General features: G+C 37.7%; 1 long non-coding RNA gene across 1 annotated transcript in view; it reads left to right on the forward strand.

The window, feature by feature from the left end:
- Positions 1-1,694: 1,694 nt before the first annotated feature.
- Positions 1,695-21,789, forward strand: part of LOC131503671 (uncharacterized) — a 28,893-nt gene continuing 8,798 nt past the window's right edge. Inside the window, exon 1 of the long non-coding RNA XR_009257523.1 lies at positions 1,695-1,838. This is a non-coding gene — a long non-coding RNA (uncharacterized LOC131503671). The remainder of the gene's footprint in view (positions 1,839-21,789) is intronic.

Consider the following 21,789-nt stretch of genomic DNA (forward strand, 5'->3'; position numbering starts at 1 on the left):
CTTTTGTAATTGCAGGGTTTTTTTTAGATTCTGTTTTGGTAACATCATGGGACTTGCTCCCCCTCCTCGTCCCCCCACCCCAAACGAGCTGCCATCTAACAGAATCAGGGATTGCATTATTTCACTCTCTTCTCATCATCACTATTGTTATTTTATTTATTTATTTTTTAAACCACACATTGTTCTTTTCTGCTCAAAGCTTGGCATTCTGAACTCTGAGGAATATTTCAAACAGGATGAAATGAGGTAGTGGGCCATACTGTGCCAAAACGAAATGCCTGCCCCTTCTAATCCATGCAGTTAAATAAGACAGACTTTGTTGAATATCTTTTTATAAAGCATTCCTAAGTACACATTTTACATGTAGCTGAGTGAGTAAACAATTGGAGTACTGTAAGTTGCTTCACAGCATAAAGCTGAATAACACATTGAAACAACCTCAAGTACCACAGTTCTCTTTTTGAGAACTGTGTTTTTCTTCAGTAGAAAAGCCTTGTTGATATGTCACATTTGGGGGAACTGGGAATCTTAATTTAGGCATTTTTCATTTGATGTTCCTTGCCCCTTTCTTTTGTTTGATGATCATGACCGAGGTAATCAGCTGCAACGACTCAAAGGGATTTCTATTAGCCTTGCTAATCATGCAGAGACCCTTTCTGAAGCCACCCTACATGTTTGAGGGCAATTTTCCCCTTGTTTGGTAGTGGGAGGGTAGAGGGAAGAAAGAAGGAGGAAGGCAACTTGAAAGAAAATCGTAATAAAGGCAGTCTTGGTGATCTAGTTTATTGGGTACCCATGAGCTAGTTTCTGGTGGAGGTGGAAAACAGCCCAGGAATGTGTCAGAATTCATGTATGGGCTTAAGGGTTGGGTGAATCAATTCAACGTCCTGACTGCCATCTACTAGACTGATGATTTGGAGCAAACCGCTCAACTTCTCTGAGTCTCAGATTCATCTTCTCTAAAATGGGATCATAAATAGTTCCTACTTCTCCAGATTGAGAACTTTAAGTGTTACTTTCTTGTATGTTCACATCTGCAACAGCCTACAAACGCATAATACTGGTTATTCCTCATTAGGGCTGCTGTTCTTGCTGTTGTATGGAGCTTTAAATATACATGATCAAAAAATGACAAGGACAGTTACTTCAGCCAAGTCCAATTATCATGCAGATGTTACTTCACTCAAAGAATTAACTGGAAGGAAATGCATTACTTCACACATGTTTCTTTACCTAGTATCCTCCTTCTTAATTTTGATGACAAATTTTTAAAAACAAATGGGTTAGCAATGCTTTTCTGGAAAATATAAACTTACAAAATGAAGCTTAAGCATTGTCAGGAGAAGGAGAAATTCTTACAATAAAAGGTTTATGAAACATTGATTTTGACAAAATGTTTACCTTTTCTTCTTTTTCTTTTTTTTTTCTTTTCTTTTTTTTTTTTTTTAATGTATTTCAGTTTCTTCACTTGAGAAAATAATCCCAGTTATTTTTTGGCCTATGTTGAAATGTCATGAGTAGAATGGAACAGCATAATTTTTCTCCCCTGGGGTTCAAGAGTTTATTCCTTCTGATACAACAATAAATCAACTGACAAAATGGAATTTCTTTGCAATACATATGCAACAAGTTAGGTTGCATGGACAAGTTGAGTTTCAGTTTAAATATAGAAACTCTGGAACATTTTATTATAAAGGAATAGTGCTGGGAAACTCCTTAAAGAAGTAACTGCAAAAGGAAGTATGAGAAGAAGATAATAAGATTAACAATAGAGAACCTTGAAAAGTGGTATCAGCAGCTATGGAAACATCTGCTTGCCAAGCAGTGATATATATTGGGTGAGTATAAAATAATGCTGATTTAATGACTGTTTCTAACACTGTTATTTCCTTAGAATGGACGGGCTGGTAGAAAGAAATGTTATATGAATTAGCATAGTTTTGTTTTATGCTCAAAGAAAATTGAGTTTTTGGATCTTAGAGTCCAGGCTCTGTATCACCATACCTTTATGTCATCATGTGTTTGGAAACCCCCATAACCGGATCTGTCTCTTCAAGAGACAAAAGCCCACTTTGTAGTCATAGACAAGACACAAACGTTAAGCCAACTCATATTTTCCTATAGCTTCTCTTTCTAGTTAAGTCTGCAAACTAATTTGGATTAAACTAAAACAGACTTTTGCTCCAAGCATTTTGGAAGTTTAAAGAGTTTGGCTAATTTTGGTTGTCTTTTCAAAATATTTCTTATATGGCTTCATGTCTGCGTCCTGGAAGGGGACCAATATGTGCTTAAATCTTTTAAGAAGTTGCTCTTTTCTTCTGCCCAGGCTTCTGAAAGGCAGCAAATATGCTGAGGTTCTAAGGATTTCTGTCTGCTTTTATCAAACGGATGCTGGACAAAGTTCACTGCCACTAGTATTCAAAATCACTGGGGAAGAAATATAGAATATACATTTTAAATATACTATACTTTTTCTGATATTCTAACACTTAGTAGACATGTACAGCAATTTTTAAGAGAAATAAGAACAGAGTAGTAGGCTTCAAGTCCTTGTTCATCTTTGTTTCTCCCTCTTTCATATTCACTATGACTTTATTTCTTGCCAGTTGAACCTGAAAGCAGGTTATTTTCATTTCTACTTTAGATTCTGTGCTATCATTGGTACATGGTACTACATAAGAAATCTACTCTTCTAAAAAATCTTTGCCACTGATGCCACATACAAATACCGTATGGACTAGCTCTCAGAGCCAAGGCAGGAAAAATCGCCAAAGGGTAAAAATAGTTCTTGATATGATGATATGCTGCTAAAAGCCACATGGTGTTTGGGTGCAGCATTTCACAGTCAAACAATCATAATTTCATGCCTAAAATGTGCATGTTATTTCAGGAAAATACAAAATCTGAGCATTGCACATTTGCTACAGAATGACCAGTGAGTGTTGCTATAATGATTTGTTTTTCTTTTACAAATGAATATTTCTTGCTGAGCCTTTTCATGCCATATTGCCTGGGGCGGCAATGGGAATAAGGACAGGCGGAGGTGAGAATAGGAGGGAGTATTGAATATATCTGGTCTTCTCTGCTAAATTCTTCCAATTCTGCAAACTAGGTAGGATATAAAATAAGCCTCCCGTCTTTCTCCTTTGAAATGTAGGTACTAGAGTCTTTATCTCAGAAAAAGTGAACTTTCTGAAGCTTCTCCCTGATGGTAGGGAGCTTTTCAGTAGGAAGGTTTATATTCTGTCCCTAGGAGTCCTAGACTTCTCATGTAATTATTAATAAATATTTATCACAATAAAACACACTCTCCCTTAAAGTTATAATGGGCTTGAGAGAGCTCAACTGGTCTGAGGCCATGGCCATTGCAATGTGGATGCAAGAACATAATGCCAGTTCCAGTAAAATACTCATCATATATTACTTAAGCTATAGGATTCTTCATACTCAGGTGACAGAAGCAGAAGGACAGTGAGGTACAAGGAGGAATTGACAGGAGACAAAACCTAGAAACAAAAAGGAAAAATATTTAGGGTGTGTTTTTGCTTTGTTTCATTTTGTTTTGGTAACAAAAACATTGCTTACTCAAAGACAAAAAGGAAGCCCAAAGTTGTTATTAAGCAAAAATTAAAGGTTTGTGGTATCTCACAAACCAGAGAAATTTTAAAGGCCTGGAGACAAAGGAATCCGTTGAAAGATCATGGTACTTGTGAGGATGGATGATTAATCCAAGGGTCAAATCAGGATAAATGGAAAAGGGTCTGATTCCCTTACCATAATAATAATTAATGGCATTATGTAAAGTTTAATGTGTGCCAACCACCTTAAGAAAATCAACTCACTTAATTCTCTACAAAGAAACTTTGATAGGTATTATTGCTATCCCCATATTACAGATGAGAAAACTGAAGAAGGTGTCACAGGCAGACCTCTAGAATATTGGTTAGTTGGTAAGCTGGCTAGCTTTAAGAATATTTGAGAACTGAGGCTGAAGCTTCAGGCACACACTGTGTCCATATGAAGTCAACATGGAACTGAAACTGGGTGGGGGGGATTACCAATTATTAGGTTAATGAAAGAAGACTGTATTAAAAGGAAATTATAATTTAGAAAGTGTTTCATATAATTGAGTGATGTCACTCTGTACATTTATCACCTACTGTAACTCAAGACTGTCTAGCCAAGCAAAAACATATTTTAAAGCCAGGGAGGAACTTACCAGTCGTTTAATCAAGTGGAATTCAACAATCTTCTGAAAGATGGTCACCTGAAGGTCAACACTCACATGGAGAGCACACCCTGAAATGAAGAAGCTGAGGGCTGAAGAGATTAACTCAAGGCTTTGCAGTTAATTGAGGGTAGAGTGTGGTGAAGGATAAGACAGTAACTCCAAGATCGTGTTGTGAAAATGGCTACTGAGAATATTTAGTGACTATCTAACATGTCTTAAGTGTTGTTATCATGCACAGAACAGATGCAATTCCAATCTTCATGTTTCCATAACTAGCAAAGGAGTTGGACATGTTGGACAAATTGGACAGTTGCAATACAATTGTAATAGAATATGGTGTTCACAGACCGTGTAAAACAAATGCCAAATCTGGACTCACAGCTTTGAGGGAGGTTTCCCAGATGGCCTCTGAAAAATGGATGAGATTTGGTCAAGTTTGGAATTAGAGGAAAATATATCCAGACAGACCTGAAGAAGAATTGTATAAGGGAACAACTAAAACAAGTTTTGTTTGGGGCGCCTGGGTGGCGCAGTCGGTTGAGCGTCCGACTTCAGCCAGGTCACGATCTCGCGGTCCGTGAGTTCGAGCCCCGCGTCGGGCTCTGGGCTGATGGCTCGGAGCCTGGAGCCTGTTTCCGATTCTGTGTCTCCCTCTCTCTCTGCCCCTCCCCCGTTCATGCTCTGTCTCTCTCTGTCCCAAAAATAAATAAAAAACGTTGAAAAAAAAAAATTTTAAAACAAGTTTTGTTTGACTTGAATGCAGAGTCTAATGGGGCATGGCTAAGGTGAGGCTGAAGGGATAAGCAGGGGCCAGGCAATAGAGTTTTCAATGCAATATTAAGCAGTATGAACTGTATCTCAAAGATCTTGAAAAGCATTTAAGAAGATGGTGATATTCGTCAGATTTAAATTAGAGCAAGATCGCCCAATTTGCAATGACAATAAACTCAGGACAAAGAAACCAATGAAAGAGGCTATGTTAATAATCCAAGTAAGAAGGGAAGTGGCTTATACTTTCAGAAAGCCCATGATGATGGAGAATAAATAGATTCAAGATGTTTAAGAGGTAGAATGGCAGGTACTGTACTGACAAAGTCTGGAAGGTAAGAAAGCAAGACATAAAATCAGAGACAGTGCTAATTTTTTTAGACTGAATTGTGTTCCCCTAAAATTCATATGTTGATGCCCTAACCCCCAATATGACTGTATTCTGACATAGGGACTTTATGGAGGTAACTGAGGTTAAACTAATTAAATGGGGTCATAAGCATGGGGCACTAATCTGTATAGAACTGTTGTCCTTGTAAGAAGAAAAGACGAGGGTGCCTGGTGGCTCAGTGGGTTAAGCATCCAACTTTGGTTCAGGTCATGAACTCATGGCTCGTGGGTTCATGCTCCATGTCGGGCTCTGTGCTGACAACTAGGAGCCTGAATCCTGCTTCATATTCTGTCTCTGTCTCTCTTTCTGCCTCTCCCCTGCTTGTGCGTTCTCTCTCTCTCTCAAATATAAATAAACATTAAAAAAAAATTAAAAAAAAGAAGAAGGTACATAAAAGCTCTCTCTCTCCATGCTTGCACAAAAGAAAAAAAAAAGCCATGTGAGGATTCAGAGAGAAGGCGGCTATCTGCAAACCAGGAAAAGAGCCATCACCAGGAACTCAACTGGCCAACACTTTGATCTGGGACTTTGAAGCCTCCAGATATGTAAAAAAATAAAAAAATAAAAAAAATAAAAAAAATTGTTTGTTTAAATCATCTACTTTATGACATATTGTTATGGTTGCCTAAACTGACTAATTTTTATAATTTGTCATTTATTTTATCAAACCTAGTACATAACAGTGACATTTGCCAATTTTGGAAACATGGGAAGTGAGTTTCAAATTTTTTTTTTTTTCAACATTTTTTATTTTTGGGACAGAGAGAGACAGAGCATGAACGGGGGAGGGGCAGAGAGAGAGGGAGACACAGAATCGGAAACAGGCTCCAGGCTCCGAGCCATCAGCCCAGAGCCTGACGCGGGGCTCGAACTCACGGACCGCGAGATCGTGACCTGGCTGAAGTCGGAAGCTCAACCGACTGCGCCACCCAGGCGCCCCGGGAAGTGAGTTTCAATTGTAATTCTCAGAGGAGGAACCTCACAAAAAAGAGGTTTAAGAGAAAAATTCTCAGTCCAGGGTCACAGAAGTCCAGAGAAGAGAACTTCAAGGAAGGAGTGGTCAACAGTGTCAAATGCAGCAGAAAGGACAAGAAAATTAAGGACTAGAAAGAGTTCATTGGTTTTGTCCATTGGAAGCTTGGATGAGAATGATTTAAATGGTGGGGTATGACTGTTGGTAAATTACAGGAGGCTGAGTGTGTTGTCAAGAAAATGTCCCACTTTAGTATTCTGCTTCAGGAACAGAACTGAATGATGGCTCCAGGCATTGTCCTTCTGGATTTACCACCATTTCAGCAGAGGCTGTAATTCCCATTGGCTGCTCACAGCCAATGACTGAGCAGAGAGGATATAATGTAGGTCCAGTCTTGAGAGACCTGGTATTCCTTAAATGGGCAACTTTGGTTTGAGCTGTCCTCATTTGCCAGGTTGACACTATCCTATAGTTATGCAACAGTCTGAGACTCTTCCTAATGAACCCGAATCCTTGAATGCTCTCTCTTTCAAGGGCTCATATCAGCATCACAGTCTGAAAGCTGTCCTCACCTTCTTGTACTCCCTTCCCTTTCTCCTCTGCAGGCATCGCTCAAGAAATCTCTTTTTGTGCACTTAATCTTTTTTAATAAAACATTTTCTCCTCTGAAAATGCAAACTGACTGTGGGGAATCAATAGGATGAAAACTCTAGACATTATTATGCAAATGACATTTTTCAGAAGTATGGCTACAAAGGAGTGAGGGTAGAATGGGTAGAGTGAGTATTGTGAGAAGTCATAAAGGGTAGAATGTAGTCCAGCAGGTAGGTAGCCTGAGAAAAAGGAGATCTCTTCTATTTTCTTTTTTTTCAAATGTTTATTTACTTTTGATAGAGAAGGCCAGAGTGTGAGTGGGGGAGGGACAGAGAGAGAGAGAGAGAGAGAGGGAGCCACAGAATCTGAAGCAGGCTCCAGGCTCTGAGCTGTCAGCACAGAGCCCCATGTGGGGCTTGAACTCACTTACAGTAAGATCATGACCTGAGCTGAAGTCGGACGCTCAACCGACTGAACCACCCAGGCTCCCCCCCGCCCCACTTTTTAAAAATTTATTTTAAGTTTATTTATTTATTTTGAGAGAGGTTAGGAGAGGGGCAGAGAGAGAGAGAGGGACAGAGAGAGAGAGAAAATACCAAGCAGGCTCCACCCTATGCTTAACCAACTGAACCACCAGGTGCCCCCCTTCTATTTTCACACAAAGTGGATGGAAAAAGGGATAAAGATGCAGGTAATTTTGTAGGTTTCGTGGCAGGGTCTTAAGACAATCTTCACTTTCTGGCTTCTTTGTGTTCTGTGAGTTAAGAGTAGAGTCTCCCCTGAGAGCAAAGGGGATGGTTAGGGGCTTGATGAAGGAAATCTGAAATAGACACCATGGTCCATGCAATGTAGAGCATTAGATAGAAAACAAACTAAGGAAACACCGCAGGACTTTGGGGCAGATACAAAGGCCAAGGTGGATTTAGCTAATTGCTTTTCTCTTTTGAGATGAGCTCAGTAATTTTGTTATAGAGTGAGAGAAGGCCAAGAGTTGAATTTCAACTTCAACTTCCCTGTTTTCAGATAGTGCTTCTGACTACACACATCCCTGGCACTCTGCTCTCTTGTTTGGTCAACTTGGATGAAAGTGTTTCTGAGATTTTGAACTAGAATGGCAGTTGAGTCAAGATCCTTTGCTCTTTACAGACCTTGAGAGAGAGTCCCTGTATCAGTACTAAAAAGATTCTTTGCCTTTGGTAGGAATAGTGCTACCTGAGTTCTAGTTCTTGACTCATGTAATTCAAAATGCTAAAACAAAAACATTACCCTCAATCTCTTCCACCTTCCTGTGGATATGTCTTCTGAAGCATTTCATGTCTTCCTGATGGACTCACCATGTAGTCCTACCATTCCTAAATAATAGACAACCCGAAGGGAACCCAGGAGGGATGATCTGTCACCTGATGGGTAGCCTGAAAATATATTGTCATACTTGTAATTGCAGTTCTGTAGCATCCTACTTGTAGTTTGGACAAAGGAATGAAGAGAACTGAATATTTAAAGTATCCTACAGCAAGGAAAAGCAATTATTAGTAACAAACTGCTGATAATAGGAATCATAGATACTTATGAGTTTTATTTTATCTTATTTTATTTTTTTAATGTTTATTTTTGAGAGAGAGAGAGAGGGGGAACATGAGTTGGGGAGGGGCAGAGAGAGAGAGGGAGACACAGAATCTGAAGCAGGCTCCAGGCTTTTAGCTATCAGCACAGAACCCAACATGGGGCTAGAACCCATGAACTGTGGCCACCAAGATGCCCCTTATTTTATCTTATTTTAAAATTTATTTATTTATTATTGGGGGGAGGAGAACACACTAGCGGGGGAGGGGCAGAGAGAGAGGAGAGACAGAATCCCAAGCAGGCTCAATGCGATCAGTGCAGAGCCTGATGCAGTGTTCCAATTCATGGAACTGTGAGATCATGACCTGTGAGATCAAGAGTTGGCACTTAACTGACTGACCACCTAAGTGCCCCTGAGTTTTAGTTTTTTAAGACATAAATGAAAAGGTGATAGGATTAGCTGTGAAATTGACAGTGGATATTGTTATATTGCACACAGAAAAAGTGAATATCAGTTTCTTTATTGTATTCGTAAATCCCATTGGCAAAATTATCAGTAGATTGGGGGGTAAATAGAGAATTTGAGTACAAATGTACTTCTTACTGTTAATTATGCATATCATTTACTGAAAATTCCACTACCTGAAAGCATAATCAAATACGAAAAGCAAAGACTTTGACCTGACCCCATAACGAAAAAAGAAAATGGATGAGGTGTTACAAGACAAAATAACAAAAGATAATAATGATTAGGAGATAAATCAATCCTAAATATGTTTATTATATTCCTAGAGACACTAAGTAAGAACTATTTATTAATGAAGCTTTAATAACCATAAGTGAGTATACATTCTATATTTTATATTCTTCCTTCCTTTGTATGACATTTATTTGGTTGCTACTACATTTATGAAAGTAAGGGATTTATGTAAGAGATTTAAGATAACACAAATTCACACCTGCTTCTTTGGGAAAAATGTGTGTTTATGCATACACTGAAGATTTAAGAATCATTATATATTATATGAGATCATCATAAAATGTTGTAGAAAATAGGTATCCTTATTCTTTTCACGATCAGCATATTTTGTTCATCCTGCCTTTATTTGAAAATGAAGAAGATGCCTTTACTATTTTTAATTTTTAACAAAAGAGATGCATACTTTTTTTTAGTTTTTAATTTTAGCTAAGTCTTATCTAGTCACTGTGCAAATATAGAGTAATAAAATTCGGTAGAACTTTCCGGAATTGATTGAATTAGGTATGTGTGTGATACCAAGAAAATAAAATGAAATGATATTTTAAAAAGAAGTTTTCAAGGTAAAAAACAAATTTATCTTAATTATACAAACTAAGTTAGTGCTTGAAGAGAGTCATGCATTTGAGATGCCATAAGATCATTAAAACTTTCTGGGTAATTTTTTTTAACGTTTATTAATTTTGGAGAGAGAGAGACAAAGCTCATGCAGGGGAGGGGCAGAGAGAGAGGGAGACACAGAGTCAGCACAGAGCCTGAGGTGGGGTTCAAACCCACCAACGGTGAGCTCATGACCTGAACAGAAGTCAGACCCTTAACCGACTGAGCTACCCAGGTGGTGCCCTTGATTTTGTGAGCAATTTGGGGAAAAAAAAAAAAAAAAAAAGAAAGAAATCTTAACGTTTAATACAGTGTTTGTGGGAAGCATAGGTTACTTCTTTCTTAATAATACATGCATATTAACTTTTCTTTTTGGATATGTTAACTTTTAATTATCACATCATTTTCAAATTATTTCACTTAAATAGTTTATGCAATAATTTTAATTTTTTTTATTTTAAAAAGAGAAAGTGTATTTAAAATTTTCACAAACTGTTTTCAGATAGTAAATTGATATTTAATGTTAAAAGCTTAGTATGTTTGTAAATATCAGACATTTTTATAATAATGAGGATGATGTCTTTTCGATATTTACTTTAAATTCTCAAGAACAGTTATCCTATTACCACCAACCTAAAAATTTTATGTGTAAAGCGTGCAAATTGATGGTAGTTTGGAACAGCAAACAGAAAAACTTAGAAGTTCACAAGCCAGCTTTTATATTCATGACCTAAATTTACGTAGCTTATTTAACTTTTATAGGCTCCATTTTGATTCCTGTGATCCTTGACACATCTAATGTTGTTTGTTATGAGTAGATTCAACATTTTTATATCTTTCTTTAATATATGAACTAATTCATTTGCAGGCAAATTTAATACAATTATGAATAAATAAAATAGACACTCTCTCAAACACATAACCATGTAGTTACAACGGAAGCCTCACGCTACATGCTAAGGGAGTTTTTATACCTTTATTCTCTTTCTAATGACGTTGCCATGATGGCAAAAATAAAAGAAGGTTGACCCCGAGTATTTGAGCATTGTTCCCCGCCCCCCCCGGGCCCCGCCCCGTGATTTCTTGATGAATCCGTCTCTCCTTTGGACTCTGGCACTGTGTGTTTTTTATTTCCTTTTGAGAGCATTTACTGGGAGCTTTTTTTTTTTTTTTTTTTTTTTTTTTTTTTTACTCAGTGTAACTTCATGAGGAAATAACCTACGAAATCACTCTCAAAATTCAGAGTCACACCATTTTGAAATCAGATTTGAGTGACAGGCTAGCCCCTGGCAGGAACAGCCTCCGCAGAGGAGGAAGCGCCTGGGGCCCAACAGCTGAATGCCCCGGGCAATCTGTAAAGACACAACTGCTCTCTGACCTGGGAATGTACCTCCCTGGACAGATTGGCTTGTTGGAGACTTTTTTTTTTTTTTTTTCTGTTGGAGACTTTTTTTTTTTTTTTCTGGTTTTGAATCAAGATAGAGAAATCAGTTTGCCATGACATTAAAAAAAAAAAAAAAGTCAGACAGGACTTAACTCCTGAGGTGTATATTCTCTTCTGAGTCTGTGCCTGTAACTCCCAGTGACAGCCATGGCAGTTAGGCAGGTGCATGCGGAAGAAAATAGACTCTTTTTAACATTAAGCATCAGATTTGGGTCTCCCCGGAGAATGCTGGTTACTGGAGTGGCTGTGAATGATGCATTCTTGTGGAATGTTTAAACCATAAATCAATCCCGAATCATACTTTTCCTAGAGTTCTTTATGTCTTCTGAAATCCTAATGTGTCACGCACGCCCCGACTCTATTTCAGACTGAGCCTAAACACAGTTGCCAAAATAAGATTCAAATAATGAAATGTGACTTTTATAATTGTTTTCCTCTGAAGATCCAGAGCCTTAATCTGGCTCTGGTTAATCGTTTTAATTTGACTTATGATACAGTGTCAGTTTATTTAGTTGGAATTAGTTTTCCATTTCTCTCCTTTTTGTAAGCGCTGCCTGTTTACTTAACAATATTTGGCTTTGCCTAATGATATGTACAGAAGACAGTGCTAAGTGGAACATCAGCTGTTTACATCAGCTCTAACAATTAATGCATGTTAATTTTTAATTACACTGATTGTACTAGAGGCAGAATGTATGTTTCTTCACAGAACAGATGTACTAGTCAGCTTGGCTGGTGAACACGCATATCGATCAGATGTTGATTCTGCCAGCAATTCAGCAAAGTCTGCTGAGTGTCGGCTTCTAATGTACTTACAAGTTTACGGCTCAGAGTCCTGGTTGAGGCAATACAGCTCGATGCTATATCCTCTAATGTTTACAGATAATCACAATATGTCTGTTTTGTGGTTAGCATTCGACAGTGTATGACTAGAGGATTGAATAGGTATGAGGGGATCCAAAGGTGTCTTCACTTGCGGACTGCTTTCTCTACTCTTATTTTGAGGCAGTGTCTTCCAAGATCGTACTTTGCCAATAAGATTAAAAAACGAACGGACGTGGTTCTTGTGTTAATGTTAGCTTGCCTGCCACAGGTGACCACTGTCAGTACAAGGAGAAGTTGAAAAGATAATATAGTTACTGTACTTGGAAAGACAACCATTTTTTTTTTAATGGGCAAACAACTTCCACCAGCATCTAAAAGAAACTGTTAATTTGGCCGACATATGAAAAGATACTTGACATCATTAGTTATCATAGAAAGACAAATTACAAATTACAGAATGAGATACCACCATAGCACTACCAAAAGGGCTGAAATTAAAAGGGTCAAGCAACGCCAAAGGTTAGCCAGACTATGGAACAATTGAAACCCTCATTTATTGTTGATGGGAGTGCATATTGGGAAAATAACTTCAAGAAATTGACAAATGCTACTAAAGGCAAACATACATATATTCTATGACCAATGAATTCCATTTCTAGGGTTAGGCTAAGAACAAACACTTGTTTATGTCCATCCAACAAATGTCTGAAAAATTGTCAGAGGAGGTTTATTTATAATAGCTGAAGACCAGTAACATTCAAGAGGATAATGACTAATTATGGGATATTCATACAATGAGATATTGTTGCAGGATTTTTTACCTCAATACCCGGGATCTGTTGTCTCACCGCTTTGAAGAATGAAGAGGTGGACACAGACTAAAACGAGCCGCAGGCAAAAGTTCATTACAGCAGAAGATGAGAAAGTAAAAATAGTATGAAAGCGTTGTTTACTGAGAGGGGGCATTTGAAAGTGAACGCCTTCCCTCTTGTTCCTACTCCCTTGTTTCCTCTCAGGTTCTACCCTTATTGGCTAGGTAACTCTAAATGCCTAGTCACCCTTTTTGATTGGCTCGTTTCCTTGGTTTGAGGGGTGGTCTATGGCCATACCATTCCTTGTGGGTCATAACTTTTATGGTCTGTTGATTTTTCGTCAGGTCTTTTGTCAAATTCCTAAAGGGGAGTAGGTGGTTTCTGTTACATTCTTAAGAGGAACTTTGCTCCTGAGGGAGTTTGCTCGAGGTCAGACATTCCCCAGAAGAAATGTTTTCAAATACTGTGTTTTTCCCCACCCAGGGACCTTCGAGCCCTAGCCTCTCCCTTTCTGCATACTGAATCCTGTCTTTTCCTATCATAACATTACCTGCAGCAAAAGAGAAGAAACTACCTCTACTTGCAACAACATAGTGGTATCTCAGAGGCATAATACTGAGGGAAAGAACCAGACGTAACAAGAGTACATCCATATGATTCTATTTATATAGAATAGAATCTATTTATATTTTTGCAGTTAAAAAACAAGCAAATTGGGAGTTTTGCTTCTGGCACGACTGTATGAGGAGCTCTGCAATCCAGTAAAACTGGGGAAAATGATAAATAAATATAACCATTTAAAGTTTCAGGGAATGGTCCTAAGGACATACAGCAAATGAAGAAACATTTAATCGAGAAAATCTACTATAACTCAGTGAGAACTGTGAGAATGTGTGGTATTTGAACAAAGACCCATGCCCTTCATCTCTTCCTCCTAGTTCAAGAAGACATAAACCTCCATTTCACACTAGATGAGAAGACCTGTCTCCTCCCTCCAGCAACCAATTGAAGGTCTATCTGTCCTAAGGGTACAGAACATCAGCGTTTCTAATCTTGCTGCCAGCTAGATTTGCTGAGGTGAAGTTACAGGTGAGTGTGGCTGAGAGTTGGGGGCTCTCTTCATCTGTTTAGCCCCTACTCATCGGACAGAGGCTCTACCTTGGGCTTGGTGCTGCTGAAAATACTGGAGACCCCAGTCGCCCTTATGCTGGCCCACTAGGTGGCGTTCCATGCCAAGAGCAAGAGAGGCAAACCAAAGATGCTGACCCCTTCTTATCCATTGAGTGTTCAGCTCCCGAAGTAAGATGTCACTTAAAGAGAAGCTCTCCACTAACATCTGCTACCAGCTCCAAAGCCATGGCTTACAGATTTTGCTTGGGTGGGTCAAGCAAGCCACCGAACAGTGAACTCCAAATTCCTCTCTAAAGGAACTTGACTTTATGTGCAAGACTGAAGAAGTTAGGCCTAAGGGCACTCTCAAAAAATGATGGGCATTTTGGTGAGAGACCATTGATAAGAGATGAGTAGATTTATGGATATATGGGCTAAACTGCAGGACAGTTTACTGGAAAGAAATGGGACAATAGATGTCTGAAAGAGCTCTCTAGGGATCAGAACAAATCTTTGACCCTAGGAAGATAACTTCAAGTTCCCCAAATTTGATAAGAATAGTCTGGAAGGAATTTGTGCCCCAGGGCACTACGGAAAACAATAGAACAATGAGCCAGCATTTAGTGGGGCTTTAATACCAGAATGTGGTCAGGGAAAGAGACAATCCAAGAGTCCTGCCAAATACACTTGTCATCAGAGGGCCTGTGTAAGCATACTGAAAGGCTGTGACCTTGAAGAGTAACATCAGAGACTTCACAATGGGAGGTTTGAGGTCATGATCTCATGGTTCATGGGTTTTAGCCTCGCGTTGGGCTCTGTGCTGACAGCTCAGAGCCCGGAGCCTGCTTCAGATCCTGTGTCTTCCTTTCTCTCTGACCCTCCCTTGTTCATGCTCTATCTCTGTCTCTCAAAAATAAATAAACATTAAAAACATTTTTTTTTTTTTTTAAAGAATCAATATTGATCTAATCTTTCACCCTAAAGCACTGGAAGAATAAACCTAGAGCATGCGGGAGGAAGGGAATAATAAAGATTAGTATGGAAATTAATACAATTAAAAGAAAATTAGAGAACATCAACAAAACTAAATCCATTTTTGTTGTTGTTGTTCTTACTGTTAAAGATTAAAACATTGGCAAACCTTGAACTAGATTGACCAAGAAAAACTAGAACCAGAAGTCAAAGTAGGAACATTACTAATGACCTCATACAGAAAATTGATTATAAGATATAGTACTGACAATTGTACACTAATAAATTTGATATCTCAGAGGAACTGGCCCAATTTCCAAAAACCCACGAGCCACTGAAGCTGAATCTAAAGGAAATAGAAAACTTGAGGGTATTTATACCACCTAAAGAGATAGATGTCAAAACCAAAAAATTTACCACACAGAAAACTCCAGGCCAAAATGGCTTCACAGGTAAATTCCACTGAGCATTCAGAGAAACATTAATTTCAATTTTTCACAAGTTGTCCAAAAAAATAGAACAGGAGAGTACACTTCCCATCTCTTTCTCTGGAGCCAGGATTAACCTGATACCAAAACAAGACAAATATTTCACAACGATAGAAAACTACAGACCAATAGCTTTTATGAATATGGATGCAAAAATCTTCAACAGAATACTGGCCAACCTATTCAGCAACATATAAAAAGAATTATACAGCACGACCAAGTGGGTTTTATCTCAAGAATGCAAACTTGGTTTGACATCTGAAAATCTATGAATGTAATAATATATCATATCAGGGGTGCCTGGGTGTCTCAGTCTGTTGAGCGGCTGACTTCTGCTGAGGTTATGATCTCACGGTTCATAGGTTAGAGCCCTACGTTGGGCTCTGTGCTGACAGCTCAGAGCCAGGAGCCTGCTTCATAGATTCTGTATCTCCCTCTCTCTCTGCTCCTCCCCCATTTATGCTCTGTCTCTCTCTCTCAAAAATATCAAATAAAAACATTAAAAAAAGTAATATACCATATCAGAAAAGTAAAAAAAAAAAAACAAACAAAAAAAAAACAAACCACGTTGATCTTACTAGACACACCATGCAAAAAAAAAAGAAGAAATAAAAAAAACCCACCAAAATGCAGAGAAAGCATTTGACAAAATCCAATGCTCTTTCATGATAAAAACATTCAACAAACTAAGAAGAGAAGGGACCTTCCTTAACCTGATAAAAGTTTAGTTAAAAAAACAAACAAACAAACAAAAAACCAACCCACAACTAACATATGTAATAGTGAACGAGTGGACGTTTTCCTCCTAAATCAATAAAAAGGGAATGATGTTCATTCTCATCACTTCTCTTCAGCACTGTACTAGAGGTTCTAGCCAGGGTAATTAGGTAAAAAAAGAATTTGAAAGTAAGAAACAAAATTCATATGGAGTTGCAAGGAACTCAGAATAGGCGAAATAACCTTCAAAAAAGAAGCAAAACTATGGAAGACTCACACTTCCCAATTTCAGAAATGACTACAAAGCAACACGGTAAACAAGACATTGCGATACTGCCATAAGAATAGTCGTATGGACTTGAGAGTCCGAAAATAAATCCATGTGTTTATGGTCAACTGATTTTTGTCAAGGATAGCAAGACCCTTTAATGGGGGAAGCAGTTGTGTTTCAACAAATGGAATGGGAAACTGGATATCCACCTGCAAAAGAATGAAATTGCACCTTTATCACACCATATCCAAAAAGTACCTAAAATTTTTTCAAAGACCTAAATACTATCATACCATATACAAAACGTAACTAAAATTTTTTTAAAGACCTGAATACTAGAGACATATCTATAAAGGTCTTAGTAGAAATGTAAGGTAATTCTGTACTATTTTAGATTTGGCAATGGATTCTTGTTTATGACAACAAAATATGAATAGCGAAAGAAAAAAATAAATTCAACTTCATCAAAATTAAAATCTATGTTTCAAATGATACCAGTGACTGAACTGTTTGATACTTTTTTAAATTTTTTTTAATGTTTACTTTTGAGATGGAGAGACAGAGAGTGGGGAAAGAGGGGCAGAGAGAGGAGGAGACACAGAATCCGAAGCAGGCTTCAGGCTCTGAGCTGTCAGCACAGAGCCTGACATGAAGCTTGAACCCATGAACTAGGAGGTCATGACCTGAGCCAAAGTCAGACGCTTAACTGACTGGAGAGGCTTAACCTAGGAGCCTCTGCAAGTAACATTTTAAAAACATAATTTTTTTTGGCTCTTCTTATTTTCTGCTTATCTACCTTTTAAAGATGGTAGAGAAAGTTAATTATAAATAGCTTAACAGAAGAGTTGTAGCTAGTTTTGTCATAGAATGATTTTACTCTCTTTACTGAATCTTAAAACATATTAAATACCTTAAAAAGCAGCAATAACTAGAATTGCATTGTACTGGCACAAATATCAAAGATCAAGAAGATCAATGAATTCATGGTCCAGAAATACATTCAAACACCTGTAAGAATCAGGTCTAGGACAGATAAATTTTTAAATAAAAAGTTGTTAGATCATTTTCTGGGGAAAAAAAAACCCTTAAAGCTGGATCTCTAATTTATTACTTACAAAAAAAAAAAATTCTTGGTGAGTTTCTAAATGTAAAACATTCAACCCAGGGACGCCTATGTGGCTCAGTTGATTAAGCATCTGACTTCGGCTCAGGTCATGATCTCATGGTTCGTGAGTTCGAGCCCTGTGTTGGTCTCTGTGTTAACAGCTCAGATCCTGGAGCCTGCTTCAGATTCTGTGTCTCCCTCTCTCTGCCCCTCCCTACTCATACTCTGTCTCTGTCTTTCTCTCAAAAAAAATAAACATCAAAAAAAAATTAAAAAACAAAACAAAACATTCAACCCAAACAGTCCTTGAAAAAATAGAGGTCAATGTCAGGAAAAAAGTAGAAACCCTATTTTAGCCTTTACTCTAAAATAAATTACACATTTTATTATTTGTTTTGCTGTGCAAATTTTTAGCTTGACATGGTTTTCCTTGTTGATTTTTGCTTTTATTTCTTGTGTTTTTGGTGTTGTATCCAAAAACCCATTGTCAAGACCAATATTGAGGAAGTTCATTCCTATGTTTTCTTATAGGAGTTTTATGGAATCAGGTTTTATGTTTGAGTCTTTAATCCATTTTGAGTTAATTTTTGTGAGTGTGCAAGATAAGGGTTCAATTTCATTTTTATGCATGTGGTTATCCACTTTTCCCACCACCATTTGTTGAGGACATTATCCTTTCCCCATTGGATGTTCTTGTCTCTCTTGTCAAGTACCAGTGACTTTTTATGTGGGGGTTTATTTCTGTTCCATGGGTCTGTCTATTTTTATGCCAGTATCATACTGTTTTAACTGTATAGCTTTGTAGTATAGCTTTAAATCAGGAAATGTGATTCCTCATTCTTATTTCTCAGGACTGCTTTAGCTATTTGGAGTCTTTTGTGGTTCCATACAAATATTAAGATTGCATTTTCTATTTCTGCGAAAAATGCGACTGGAATTTTGATAGGGATTGCATTGAATCTATGGATGGTTTTGTCTAATATGGACATTATAACAAAATTGATCATTCTTACAAAGTAGAAGAACATATTTGCCAATCATATTGGATAAGGGATTAATATTCAAAACACATAAAGAGCTCATACAACTCAATAACTAAAAACCGCCAAATAATCCAGTTAAAAATGGCAAAGGAACCAAATGGACATTTTTCTGAAGAAGACATCCAAATGGCCAACAGGTACATGAAAAGATGTTTAATATTACTAATCACCAAGAAAATGCAAATCAAAAACACAATAAGATATCACCTCGTGCCTGTCAAAATAGCTATCATCAAGAAGACAAAATGTTGGTGAGATTGTGGAAAAAAGGCAACCCTTGTGCACTATTGGTGGGAATGTAAATGGGTTCAGCTATTATGAAAAACTCTATGGACACTCCTCAAAAAATTAAAAATAGAACAATATAATCCAGAGATCTCACTTCTGGGTATAATGAAAACAGGATATCAAGGGGTGCCTGAGTGGCTAAGTAGATTAACCGTCTGACTCTTGATTTCGACTGAGGTCATGATCTTGTGGTTTGTGAGTTCAAGTCCCGCATCAGTGTCAGTGTGCACTGTCAGTGTGGAACCTGCTTTGGATTCTCTCTCTCTTCCTCTCTCTCTGCCCCTTCCCCCTCTCAAAATAAGTAAATAAACTTAAAAATAAAAGAAAACAAGATATCAAAAAGATGGCTGGGCGTCTTGGGTGGCCCAGTTTGTTGAGCGTCTGACTCGTTATTTCAGCTCAGGTCATGATCCCAGGGTCATGGGATCAAGCTCCATGTTGGGCTCTGCACTGAGTCTGGAGCCTGCTTAAGATTCTCTCTCTCTCTCTCTCTCTCTCTCTCTCTCTCTGCCCCTGTTCCCCACTCACACATGCTCTCTTTCTCTTAAAAAAAAAAAAAAAAAAGTCTGCAGAAGAGGTATCTGCACTCTCATGTTTCTTGTAGCATTGTTCACAATAGGCATAGTATGGAAACAATCCAAGTGTCTGTCAATGGGTGAATGCATAAAGAATATGTCATGAAATATTATTTAGCCATAAAAAGAAAGAATCTTGCCCTTTGTGATAACATGGATGGACTTTGAGGACATTATGCTAAGCGAGACAAATTAAACACAGAATGACAAATACTGTATGTTATCACTTAAATGTGGGATCTATAAAAGCCAATGTCATAGAAACTTATAGTCGAATGGTGGTTACCAGGGAGTAGAGGCATGAGGGGTGGGTGGGGTAAATGTGGAGATGTTCCAGAGTATAAATTTGCAATTAGAAGAATAAGTTCTCAAGATCTAACACATAGCATAGTGATTATAGTCAACAATATTGTATTATATGCTTAAAGTTGAAAAGAGACTCAGTCTTCAATGTTGTCACCACAAAAAAGAAACGATAATTGTGTGACCTGTAGAATGCTACGTCAGTCATCATATTGCTATATGTAAATGTATCAAATCAACATGTTTTACTCCTTAAACTCACACCATGTTTTATGTCAATTAGATCTCAATCCAAAAATAAATAAAAATAAGATAGATTGCATGTGATAAAATAGCTAATTAACATACAAAAATTTTAACTTCACTTTAAGAAGAAACTATATGTAAATTTTGTCTTTTTGCTCTTCAAGAAAGTAATTCATAAGCATAGTAAAATGCCCTGAAGCTTTATCTCTTACTTGATCTCTTGCAATATTCTCACAAATATTCTGTTTCAGCCTTTTTTCTCAACCTCTATAATCTTTTCTCTGTAGTGCAGGTAGAATGATTCCTTAACATTAAATCAGACACAGTGTTCAAAATCTCCCAATGGCTTTTCACATCATCGCCTATGATATTCTACCTGGTTTTATACCTGCCTCCTCTCTCACCTCATTTGTTTCTCTCTCCCTTTGATCATCTACTAAGCCTTTGGCCTCTGCCATTCTTCACACACATTCAGCAATATTCTACCTCACTTGCTGTTTTTCTGATTGGAGACCTATCCTGCACTTCCTTCTGGTGTCTGATTAAATGTCACCCTCTCAGAGAGGCCTTCCTCAACTCCTTTATGTAAATGAGCAGACCCATATCCCCCAACACTTTTTGATTCTATCTCCTGCTTATCCTTTGTACAACACATTTATACAATGTTTGTGTATCGCGTTTCATCAGATTGTAAACATTTCTAATCCTTTTATATTTCTGGCTCCTAGAACACAGTCTGGCACAGTGTAGGTACCTAATGATAAATAGATAAGGAAAATAATTTTTAACTATATAAATCTTCAAAAAAATTAATAAGCAAAATAAGCAAAGTTGAAATGGAAGACCAACATTAAACTAGGTAAATTACTTTGGGGCTGCCTGAGTGGCTCAGTGGGTTAAGCATCTGACTCTTGATTTTGGCTCAGGTCATGATCTCATGGTTCATGGGTTCAAGCCCCATGTCGGACTCTGCACTGAAAGCTTTGAACCTGCTTTGGATTCTCTGTCTCCCCCTCTCTCTGCCCCTTTCCTGCTCTCTCTCTCAAATATAAATAAAACATTTTTTAAAAAGCTATTAAAACTGGGGGAAATTACTTTCAACCTCTATCTAATTTATTACACAAAGCGCTCTTGCATATCCCTTGGGAAAACACCAATACTACATATGCAAAAACATAGTTAAATGAAAAAGTAATGATAAGAAAATGCAAAAATACATAAGGTTTGCAAACCCACCAGTACCTGAGGAAACAGAAGTAGAAATACCAGTTTTTCCCAGTAAGATTAAGAAACATTTAAAACATGCGACAGTCTGCAGGGTTGATAGGTTGTTTGGGAGGATAGAAACACTCACAGTCTTTGTGTCAAAGCATGGCAAACCACATTGGAAGACAATTTGGAAATATTTATTAGCATTTTAAATGTGCATCTGTTGCACTTTTAGAACTCTTTATAACCAAAGCACTCGAAGAATTACACAGCCTTTACCTGGCAAAAGTCCACTTAGTTTCTTGAAATAGTAGCGACAGGGAACAAAGCCTACATGTCATAAGGATAACTCCATTCCCTGGTATGGCATACCAGCACATTTATTCAAGAGTCTGTTCAGATAGCTTCCACTGCTTCCTTGATCACCTCATCTAATGTATACTCCAGATTTTGTCTTGTGTCCCAATGGGTGAGGAGCATTCCAATATTTAGTAAAAGAAATCT

Source organism: Neofelis nebulosa, chromosome 2 (genome assembly GCF_028018385.1).
Source record: "Neofelis nebulosa isolate mNeoNeb1 chromosome 2, mNeoNeb1.pri, whole genome shotgun sequence".
NCBI lineage: Eukaryota > Metazoa > Chordata > Mammalia > Carnivora > Felidae > Neofelis > Neofelis nebulosa.